Genomic DNA, 10713 nt, shown 5'->3' with positions numbered 1-10713 from the left:
TAGACAGTAACAAGTGATGTATTCACAACCATATACAGTAACAAGTGATGTATTCACAACCATATACAGTAACAAGTGACGGTATTCACAACCTTAGACAGTAACAAATGAGGTATTCATAACCTTAGACAGTAACTAGTGAGGTATACACAACTTTAGACAGTAACTAATGACGGTATGCAAAGATTTAGATAATAACTACTGATGGTATTCACAAACTCAGATAGTAACGAATGACGGTATACACAACTTCAGACTGTAACTAATGACGGTATTCACAACCATAGACAGTAACAAGTGATGTATTCACAACCATAGACAGTAACTATAGACGTATTCACAAACATAGACAGTAAGTAGTCAGGTATATATAGCTTTATACAGTAACAAGTAAGGTATTCACAACTTTAGACAGTAACTACTGGTTTATTCATAACTTTAGACAGTAACTAATGATGTACTCATACTTTAGACAGTAACTAGTGAGGTATTCACAACTTCATACAGTAAATAATGACGGTATTCACAACTTTAGACAGTAACAAGTGACACATATATAACTTTGCAAGTTTTAGAGAGTAATTAGTAACAAATACACAGTTTTAGGAAGTAACTAGTGACAAATACATAGATTCACAGAATAACTATAGTAGCATATTGATAACTATAGTCATTATGTTATGTATTTATATATAACTATATAATAATTAGCTAGTGACGTATTCATATATAAAATTATGTAATAATTAGCAAGTAACCTATTCATATATAATGTTATACAAAAACTAGCTAGTGACTTATTCATATATAATAATATACAATAACTAGTTAGTAACTTATTCATATATAACGTTATATACTAACTAGCCAGTGACGTATTCATATATATAGTGTTATATAATAACTAGCCAGTGACGTATTCATATATAATATTATACGATAATTAGCTAGCGACGTATTCATATATAGCTATATAATAATTAGCTAGTGACGTATTCATATATAATGTTATACGATAACTAGCCAGTGACGTATTCATATATAACGTTATATAATAACTAGCCAGTGACGTATTCATATATAATGTTATACGATAACTAGCCAGTGACGTATTCATATATAATGTTATACGATAACTAGCCAGTGACGTATTCATAAATAATGTTATACGATAACTAGCCAGTGACGTATTCATATATAACTTTATATAATAATTAGCTAGTGACGTATTAATATATAATGATATATAATATCTAGCTAGTGACGTATTCATATATAGCAATATACAATAACTAGCTAGTGACGTATTCATATATAATGTTATACGATAACTAGCTAGTGACCTATTCATATATAATGTTATACGATAACTAGCTAGTGACATATATAACGTTATATAATAACTAGCTAGTGACATATATAATGTTATATAATATCTAGGTAGTGGCGTATTCATATATAATGTTATACGATAACTAGCTAGTGACATATATAACGTTATATAATAACTTGCTAGTGACATATATAATGTTATATAATATCTAGCTAGTGACGTATATAACGTTATATAATATCTAGCTAGTGACGTATTCATATATAACGTTATATAATAACTAGCTAGTGACGTATTCATATATAATATTATACGATAATTAGCTAGTGACGTATTCATATATAGTGTTATATAATAACTAGTGACGTATTCATATATAATGATATATAATATCTAGCTAGTGACGTATTCATATATAACGTTATATAATAACTAGCCAGTGACGTAGTCATATATAGTGTTATATAATAACTAGCCAGTGACGTATTTATATATAGTGTTATATAATAACTAGTGATGGTATTCAGAACTCTACAGTATATATTTAGAGGGGTCGGGCGTTTCTTGTTGGTTAGAGTCTTGGACTCTAGATTCAAGGGCAAATGGTTCGCTGCGGAAAGGTAAAACATCGTGTCCGCCCTTTGGGGCTAAAGATGATCATGAAATCCTCCTACATGATCAGAGTAGCCTAAGATTTGGCAGTAGGTGTTGTTAACCAGCTGCCTTCCCTCTTAGCTATCAGTTCAAAGCTAAGTTCACCTAGCACAGATAACCCTCTTGTAGTTTATGGGAGTTAAAATAACCATTAAATGTTAAACTAACCATTTCAATTGCTATAAGTGTATTTCCTAAAACATTTTCTTAAAAATATCAAAGGATGTGTGTACTTAAAATCATACGAATGTACACACTGCATGAAATGAATAAACTTTGGATAATCAATTTATTAATTACAAAAATCATCAACATCTTTAGTGCTAAACAGTTAATTCTTAGACAGCTCTACTTATACTCAGTATAAAATTTACCATTGATGCCATTTAGCGTTCCACTTCCTTCCATGGATTGGTCTTCAAGTCATGTGACTATTGGTCTAGAAGTTAATACCAGATATCCCAGGTTGGTGTCTCGGCCAATCATCAGAATTGTTATTCGGCTCCTTTACTGGTGCTTCCTCATCTGACTCCTCACTGACAGCCAATGATAAGTTATTCTAGCATCTTCCTCCTCATCAGCTGAGTCGAAAAGATACACAGAAGTACTCTCACTATCGTCTGACTCATCAGTCTCAAACTCTGGTTCCTGGTCTAGCCATTGCATGAGAGGTTTATCAGTCATGTACAACTGTAGTTTGTGAATGAGCTGTACCTCGTATTTTGATGAACCATTTTGCTGGTGAATGACATAGAGGTTGGTCCTGCTGGCATGATCCCTAACCACATCCAGTCTCCAAGCTCGAACATTCATTGGCACATTGCTTCTGCTGTCTGGTAGCTTTTCCTAGCTGTTTAGGCAGAAATCCATCTATGTAAACTAATGTAAACTTTAACCAGTCTACATATTCTAGCATGTACTAACATATCTACTCTAGGGGACATACATCATGTACATAGGAAGCTGAATTTCTTGACCAAACATGAGCATATTTGGAGAACAACCAGTTAACTTCTGTTCGGCCAGTATGCAATATGCCATCAGGATATATGTTGTTTTTTCAGTTGGTTCTGTCAGGGTTAAAAAAAAGTTGCAAAAATCTGCTTGATAGTTTGAATTAGGTATCTTGCCAAACCTTCAGACTAGGGTAATATGGCAAAATTCATATCTTCACCACACCCAACACTTTTAACAACTCAGAAATTAGTTAGCTACTTAATTTAGCCATCTGGTCTATGTACATTTCTTAGGTGTGCCAAATCACGATATTCAGAACTACACTAACACATTAATGATAGACTGTTCTAACTTATCAGCCAATGAATTAGCTTCAATCCGCTTAGTGAATCCACTGATAACAACAAACACATACCAGTTACTATTTTCAGTTTCTGGGAGAAGACTAGCAATTATTTCTGCACTAGAGAACCAGTAACTCTTTGGTAGAGTTTGCTTTGTTTAATAATCTAACTTTCATCTGGCAAGCACAACAAAAAATACAATGTTTACGTCGCCACTTAATGTTTTGACTCGAATGCAGCCAGAAAAATGCGATCAGACATTAACACAGGTATATGTAACACAGTGGTGGCATCCAGCATTCGCATTATGCAGTCTGAAATATTTCCCGCCTAAGAACTCTGTCGACTACCAGCTGCAATCACATCTTGAGAATCACATCTTAGTGTGTGATAAGAATGATAAGATAAGTGTGTGATTCCTCTGGAGGAATCTCCTACTGTATGATTTTTATCAGAACAATTCAATGATTAGAAAAGCTCTCACCATTGCAGGAAGACAATTAGTGTTTCTCTGCTGTAGGCTCAGATACAACCGTACTCTTGGAATATTGTGAACCAATGTACAGTCATTCCTTCCACATCTTTAAACTTAAATAGTCCACATAAATGGTTAATTTTTTACCATACAAATAGTAGTAGTAGTAGTAATGTTTAACAAACACTACAACTGCAAGCATTTCTCATGCATTAACTGCATTCAGGAGTCATTACTGTGTGTGTAGCATACGTGATCACACATTCCTTTGTCTTGGAACTGTGACAATACTGCTCCAATTCCACTATCTCTGGCATTGGTATCTAGCAGGAATTGGCAATCTCATCATAGGTATACCAACACCAGAGCTTCAACTAAAGCACATATGAATAATTTTCAGAGACAGCAAATAACATTGCAGGAGTCTTAGAAATGTTGGTCAGAAAACATCAATAATATGATACAAATGCAAGAAAATTGTGAATCTGGCCTGGTCACAGATCAGGATCAGTCTCGCACAACTGGTATCTTTGAGGGTCCATAGGGTCTTTTCTGCTCATAATATGACCAAGGAACTTCACCTACATGCTTAAGTTTTCACTTCCTTGCTTTACACTTCAAAACTTTGTTATTTACTGTTACGTGTCTCAGCACCTAAACATTAAGATATCATTTTAAGAATTAGGCACTTCTTCCATTGCTATTGTCTGAGTGTAAACTCCTCCATTAGCTTCTCACAAATGGTGGATACATTACACAAGTCAAGTGGAATGACATGGTACTCAAGTGTCATACAAATCCATCTTAATGGGCCACAAAACGATGAGATGCTTTGCACATCCTCAGGTTTCCTCACGACCCATACCTCCATCTTGAAGAGGCCCATGAGGGACTCATGGATCATCATCTTTACTAGTTGGTGTCTTCTTTCTCAATTATCTTTCGTCTGGTTTTGCGTGGCATCGACTAAAGTTGGGGTTTCGCTACCCTGATCAGAAAACATCTATAAATATTGCAACATTCAGTCTCAGACCACTCAAACATATATCCTGTGCACTAAGGTCGATCGTCTAGAGAAAATTCTGTTAGCAGTTCTAAGTTGGGGTTTCGCTACCCTGATCAGCAAACATCTATAAATATTGCAACATTCAGTCTCAGACCACTCAAACATATATCCTGTGCACTAAGGTCGATCGTCTAGAGAAAATTCTGTTAGCAGTTCTAAGTACACCAGGTACTGTTAGTTCTTTTTTTTTAATTAACCAATACAGCAAGATTGTGGTCATGGAAAGTATAACGTTCAAATGAGGATTTCTTTGAAACCTAACTACTCTTTTAGGCAGTATCTACTCTGAATGATGGACTTTTCCCTTGATTAAGTCTTTTAATTTGTGGAAAATGAAATTTCCTCTTGTGCAAAAAGTATCTAAGGCACATACAAGAAAAAAAAACTACAGTAAAATGCACTTGAGAAAATAGAATGCAGGATTTGTTTTTATGAAGTTGTCATTATACCAAACTGTAGGCTCACTACCTTATTTTGTGGTATTCTCAAGTGAACTGGTTTAACTTTTTGGTAGCAACCACAAATAACAGGAGGAATGACTAGGAAATGTATCACAGACTTATACTGAGCCCTGCCTTTGACTGTGGTGAAGCTAGAGATACACTGAACACAATGTAAACAACGTGAATATTAATCTTTATTCAATACATAAAACAGTTAAAAACAAACAACTGTACTGGACAGAAGATAATGTTTTTACTGAAGATTAACTGGCTCTTGTCTCCAGATGTTCTCCTCAATTAGAGTTATTTCTGAATAACTTGGTGTTTCAGACTAAGAGAGTAGAGAACTATGTAGAAGGTTCTATAAACGTCCCTGTCATGTGCGCACATACTACTCGTATCGCTGATTATCATTCAAATAGCAAAATTAGGGAAGGCAAAGTCTCAAGTTACTACTTGATCTACCAGTATAAAAATATCACTGTTGTACTTTACAGTAATCTTACCCATGAAAAAGCTGATATGATTATGAAGTGGAATGACCTAGAACAATAAGTAAGTTGTACAAAAGGAAGTAAACCACATTGCTTGATCAATGTTCTATTGTCAAAACTACACATACCGTTACAAATATGTTTACGGGGAAAAGTTGTGAAAATTCTAGATGATAAATGTTCACTTGACAAAAAGGAAAAAACAGAAATTCTAAATTTGTGTTTTTATACCACACTCCAAACACCTGTAACTTGATGTTATCTCTCACAGCAACACTATAACGTCAAGGTTATTGCTAGGGCCCGCTCGAGGGGAAGAAAATCATAAGTAGAGGTTAAGACTGTCTACCCTATCACGTTGCCAGCGCGAGATAAGAGTTCCACGAATAGTGTTTCCTAGAAGCTTTTTTTTTCAAACTAAAAACACTAACTGTTTGAAATTTTAAGAACTTCAAAAAAACCACACACACATATACTTACATGTATTAAATTTACGTTAAAAACTTAGAACTTCATAAATGTAGCTTAAGTTGAATTATAATGTTTTCTGGTTACTACATTGTTTCCACACCAAGTATAGGTAAAATTGTATAGGTAAAGTATTCTTTATTAATGCACGTCTGGAAGACAAAATATTTATTTGAATCATGTTAGAGTTATAACATTGACCGAGGAAAGGGAAACACGTATAAAATCACATACTTAAAGAACTTAATGCTTGTATTCAACTCTATGTGGATTTACCTTTATTCTTCAGGAGTCTGTGTATCTTCCCATTTTCTTGTTTGGCGTCTTGAAACGAATTAGTTAAGATAAAATTGGTTAAATATCGTTTGTTTTTTTAGGTTTTGAAGTGCTGATTGGAGTGTTATACTCGCAATACAATAAAAACACAACCTATGTTTTTGTTGAATAAAAAACTCTGGTCGTGTTCTCGATTTCCGAAAAGGGCTAGAAGCTAAAATGTAGAAAAAAATACCATGTTTTCGTTTTAATATAAACTGTCATTTACATAGACTGTCATAGACACGTGTGTGTGTGTGTGTGTGTATAATGTTTTTCGAATTTTCACGTCTGTGTCGTATCTGTCTACTACCAGGGTTGTGTTGAAGAATAAACTCGTCAGTTCTTCATCTTCCAAGTCCATAGCTTCGTCACTATAGTAACAGATGAAAAGGACCACATAATTTTTAGTATCTAGTGATAAGACATATACGTAGAGTAGTTGGTGCTATCACACAAAGTTTTACCTGCTGTTTTTGTCATAATGCCCTGTGTGGAGTTCCAAATCAATCGAGGGCCGGCCGTGCCCGAACTGTGAATCCAATGATTTATGGTTCGCGATCCATTACTGCAGAAATGCGATCCGCACTTTGGAGCAGTGGATCCGCTATGAGATTGACGGTTAAATCCCACTATTCGATCATACAGTAGTTGTCGGTGAGCGCTGTTGAATAGTCATTTCAAAATTAGAGACGGCATAACCCTTGTGAAGCTGTGTGCGAATATTCTACAAGAACGAACAAATCATACCAATGATAATGTATACACTTTCACCGGCTTAACGAACTCCAACAAAACAAGGCCATTTAAAATTGGTTAGCAGACTGTCTTTGTCGTTATTCAGGATACATTTAAGGATAAACAGTTTTCATGTTGATAGTTAGAGGTGTTCTGAAGCAATGCAGGTAGTGGTTGTTTGTAGAAGCTCACAACCAGCTAACCACACTGCCACAGTAGAACCTCTAATCGCTAGATGGCAGCACAATATCAACCGTAAAAATCGATTTATCACTTTCAGCTTTAAAATTGAATAATAATATAAAAAAAACAGAGCAGGTTCTAAAATGAGCTGTGAATTACAATCGCACGAATCGAATCTGAAACAATTAAAATCAATAGCCAAATAAAATGCCATATGAGAAAACAGAATATTCCGGCCAAGTTATTCCGTGATGCTTTGTTCAGAAACATGATTCTCGAACTGAAGATGACGCTGCGTAAGAGATGAGTCATGGGAATCGTAGAATGACGCAAGTAACTATATGTGTAATAGGCATACATATATATTCAGGCGCAAGGTGGTTTATGGCATGTAAAGGTTACTGATAAAATCTAGAGAAACATATGCAGCTGTGACGATATCAAGTAACTAAGCATTTTCAGAATAATTCATGTACAATTAAAAGAATAAATATTTCGACAAAGGTTTTTGGACTAACGCGGTGTTACTATGGTGATAGTTTGTTGCATTTTACAGATCGCTATGAACACAATTTCTACATCTGAACCATGGAGACAAACTTGATAAAAGAAACAATGGTAATAGCCACAACTAGATAGCCTGACTTCTCTATGTCTGAGCTTGTGGTGTCTACCTTTTGATAAAGCCATAAGGTGAAACGTTGACCAAATAAAGAAGTTTCACTGGATACTAACTGTTTCTCTCTACCAAGCATGTTTAACCTCCAGCTTGCACTACGCTATATGAATTATAAAACGACAGTGGCACAACTAGATAACACGACTTCTTCTGACTTCTCAATAAAAGTCATACAATGATATACATTCATTATACATAAAGTGATGATAAATCTCCTAATAATGTTCAGCCATCTTGCCAACTGCTGCAGATCTCAATTCCACGACACATTTTCACTCTTTAATGACTCTCCACCAGGTGTACAGTCAACATAATCTGATCGTTGTTTACCTGCAATTCGAACGTCACGTAAAAAATATAAGAAACCAAACAATATCCATATCCTTATAAACATTTGTATTCTAATCCTATTGAGGATCGCAAATTTTAACGACTTTGCAACTGTACGATATTTTAGAAAATGCAGTTTAAAAAAGTTGATACAAGAAGATAATATATTTTCTAATGTTCCCTGTGATATATACCATTGCTTATGAAAAAAAAACCTTTACTAGAAATAGTGATGCTTTATGAAACAACAACAAAACATTTTCTTAAGTTTAAATCTCGTTAGTGCATGAAATTGTATATATATTTATAATCAAATGTCCCTAATTGTATATATATATATATATATTTATAATCAAATGTCCCTAATTATATATATATATATATACTTATAATCAAATGTCCCTAATTATATATATATATTTATAATCAAATGTCCCTAATTATATATATATATATTTATAATCAAATGTCCTAATTATATATATATATAATCAAATGTCCCTAATTTCAAAAAAAGAGTTGAAACTTTTTTCACAAATCTGACGTTCTTATTTTGTTTATGTTTCATTATGAGTTACTTCCACCAAAAATTATATGATTTTTCTGTTCACACGACTTTGTCTACAACGATCAATTTTGAGTAATTAGGCTTCCCGTCATCAGTCAGTCAGATACATTCTGTCATCAAATCTTAGCCGACTCTGATCTTTCAGATTTAACCTTCATTTTTTGTTTTTACTTACCAGACTAAATTTAATTTTCTATAGGAAAAAGTTAGTCTGTGTTTTTTTTTCTTTTGATGACGTTCTCACTATTAATAGTCGCGTGTTTTCTGCAGGTCTGTCACGATTGGCTGGCACGACAATCAGCATATTAGCCTGGGCTTCGTAGCCTGAAATTGTAAAAACAATAAGAAACTCAATTAAACTTTCTGTTTAGCAGCATACAAATTGTTTTAGTTTTCTATAATCATAATATATTTTAACACATTGGTAATTCGTGTAACAGATTTTAACATACTTGGACGAATTTTAAAGACATCATACAATTTTACTAACATAAAAATATCTATCGTTCGTGGTTCCACTTGACCCCAGGTGGGACAGCGATAAGCTTACGGACTTCCAACGGTAAAATCCGGGGTTCGATTTCCCGCGATGGGCACAACAGATAGCCTTATGGGCATTGTTCTAAAACAAACAAACCACTTATCTATTATTTAATCAGCCCCCCAGTGGCGGACTTACAACGCTAAAAACCGGGTTTCAATACCCGTGGTGGGCAAAGCACAGATAGACCATTGTGTAGCTTTGTGCTTAACTTCAAACAAACAAACAAATTATTTAAATGATTCTAGAATCACATATAAATGCTATTATGTGCAGTGAGTCATCACATAAATAACAGTTTTTAAGTTAGTAACGCCTGCAAAATAATAATATTTAATGGTACATTTGTTTGTTTTGTTTTTAGAACTTTGCGCAAAGCTAAACAAGGGCTATATGGGCACAACTGTCCCAAATTTTGAAGTGAGATACTAGTACTAGGGTATCTAGTCAATAATACCCACCGCTAACTATTGGGTTAGTTTTGGTCTTGATCGAATACTGCGATTTGACTGTCACTCCTCTTGCGAAACTACAGGCTCAAGGTGCGGACCTCTTTTTTGTGTGTGTCAGAAGGGCGCGAACCATGATTCGTAGTTCGGCAGGCTAACCACATTGCTACGCCCAGCCCTAACAGGTCAAAATATTACATCATAACTAGCCCGATGTTAAGCTTATCGTGTAACATACTATATACAATTTGTCTTAAAATGTATTGAATTAAGTTATTTAATTAAATTGGTTTAAAACTCAAAAAATATTTCATAATTCATTTTACACAATATTTTTATCTATCGTTATGCAAATAAAAGTGAAACTTTGATTTCTGCACATTTCATTATAAATTAGTAAAGCCATGATACCAAAATATTATCAAACTTAATTGGTGATATTTTAAGGCTGTAGTCAAGTTATCAAATAATTAAATCAATTAGCCAGTTAAAAATAAATTAATAAAGCCATGATACCAACATATTATCAGACTTAATTGGTGATATTTTAAGGCTGTAGTCAAGTTATCAAATAATTAAATCAATTAGCCAGTTAAAAATAAATTAATAAAGCCATGATACCAACATATTATCAGACTTAATTGGTGATATTTTAAGGCTGTAGTCAAGTTATCAA

General features: G+C 34.0%; 2 long non-coding RNA genes across 2 annotated transcripts in view; both read right to left on the bottom strand.

Moving 5' to 3' along the window:
- The window catches only part of LOC111088209, a 4083-nt gene extending 3781 nt beyond the window's left edge, over positions 1 to 302 (bottom strand). The window contains exon 1 of the long non-coding RNA XR_002612812.1: positions 283 to 302. This is a non-coding gene — a long non-coding RNA (uncharacterized LOC111088209). The remainder of the gene's footprint in view (positions 1 to 282) is intronic.
- A 5151-nt stretch (positions 303 to 5453) lies between these two features.
- Positions 5454 to 10713, bottom strand: part of LOC111088210 — a 33347-nt gene continuing 28087 nt past the window's right edge. Inside the window, exons 2-3 of the long non-coding RNA XR_002612813.1 lie at positions 9223 to 9371; positions 5454 to 6923 (exon numbers count right to left, since the gene is read on the bottom strand). This is a non-coding gene — a long non-coding RNA (uncharacterized LOC111088210). The remainder of the gene's footprint in view (positions 6924 to 9222; positions 9372 to 10713) is intronic.

This window comes from Limulus polyphemus, unplaced genomic scaffold, assembly GCF_000517525.1.
Source record: "Limulus polyphemus unplaced genomic scaffold, Limulus_polyphemus-2.1.2 Scaffold3328, whole genome shotgun sequence".
Taxonomy (NCBI): domain Eukaryota; kingdom Metazoa; phylum Arthropoda; class Merostomata; order Xiphosura; family Limulidae; genus Limulus; species Limulus polyphemus.
Note: the sequence above shows the minus strand (reverse complement) of the source record. Positions and strands in the feature narration are given on the sequence as shown.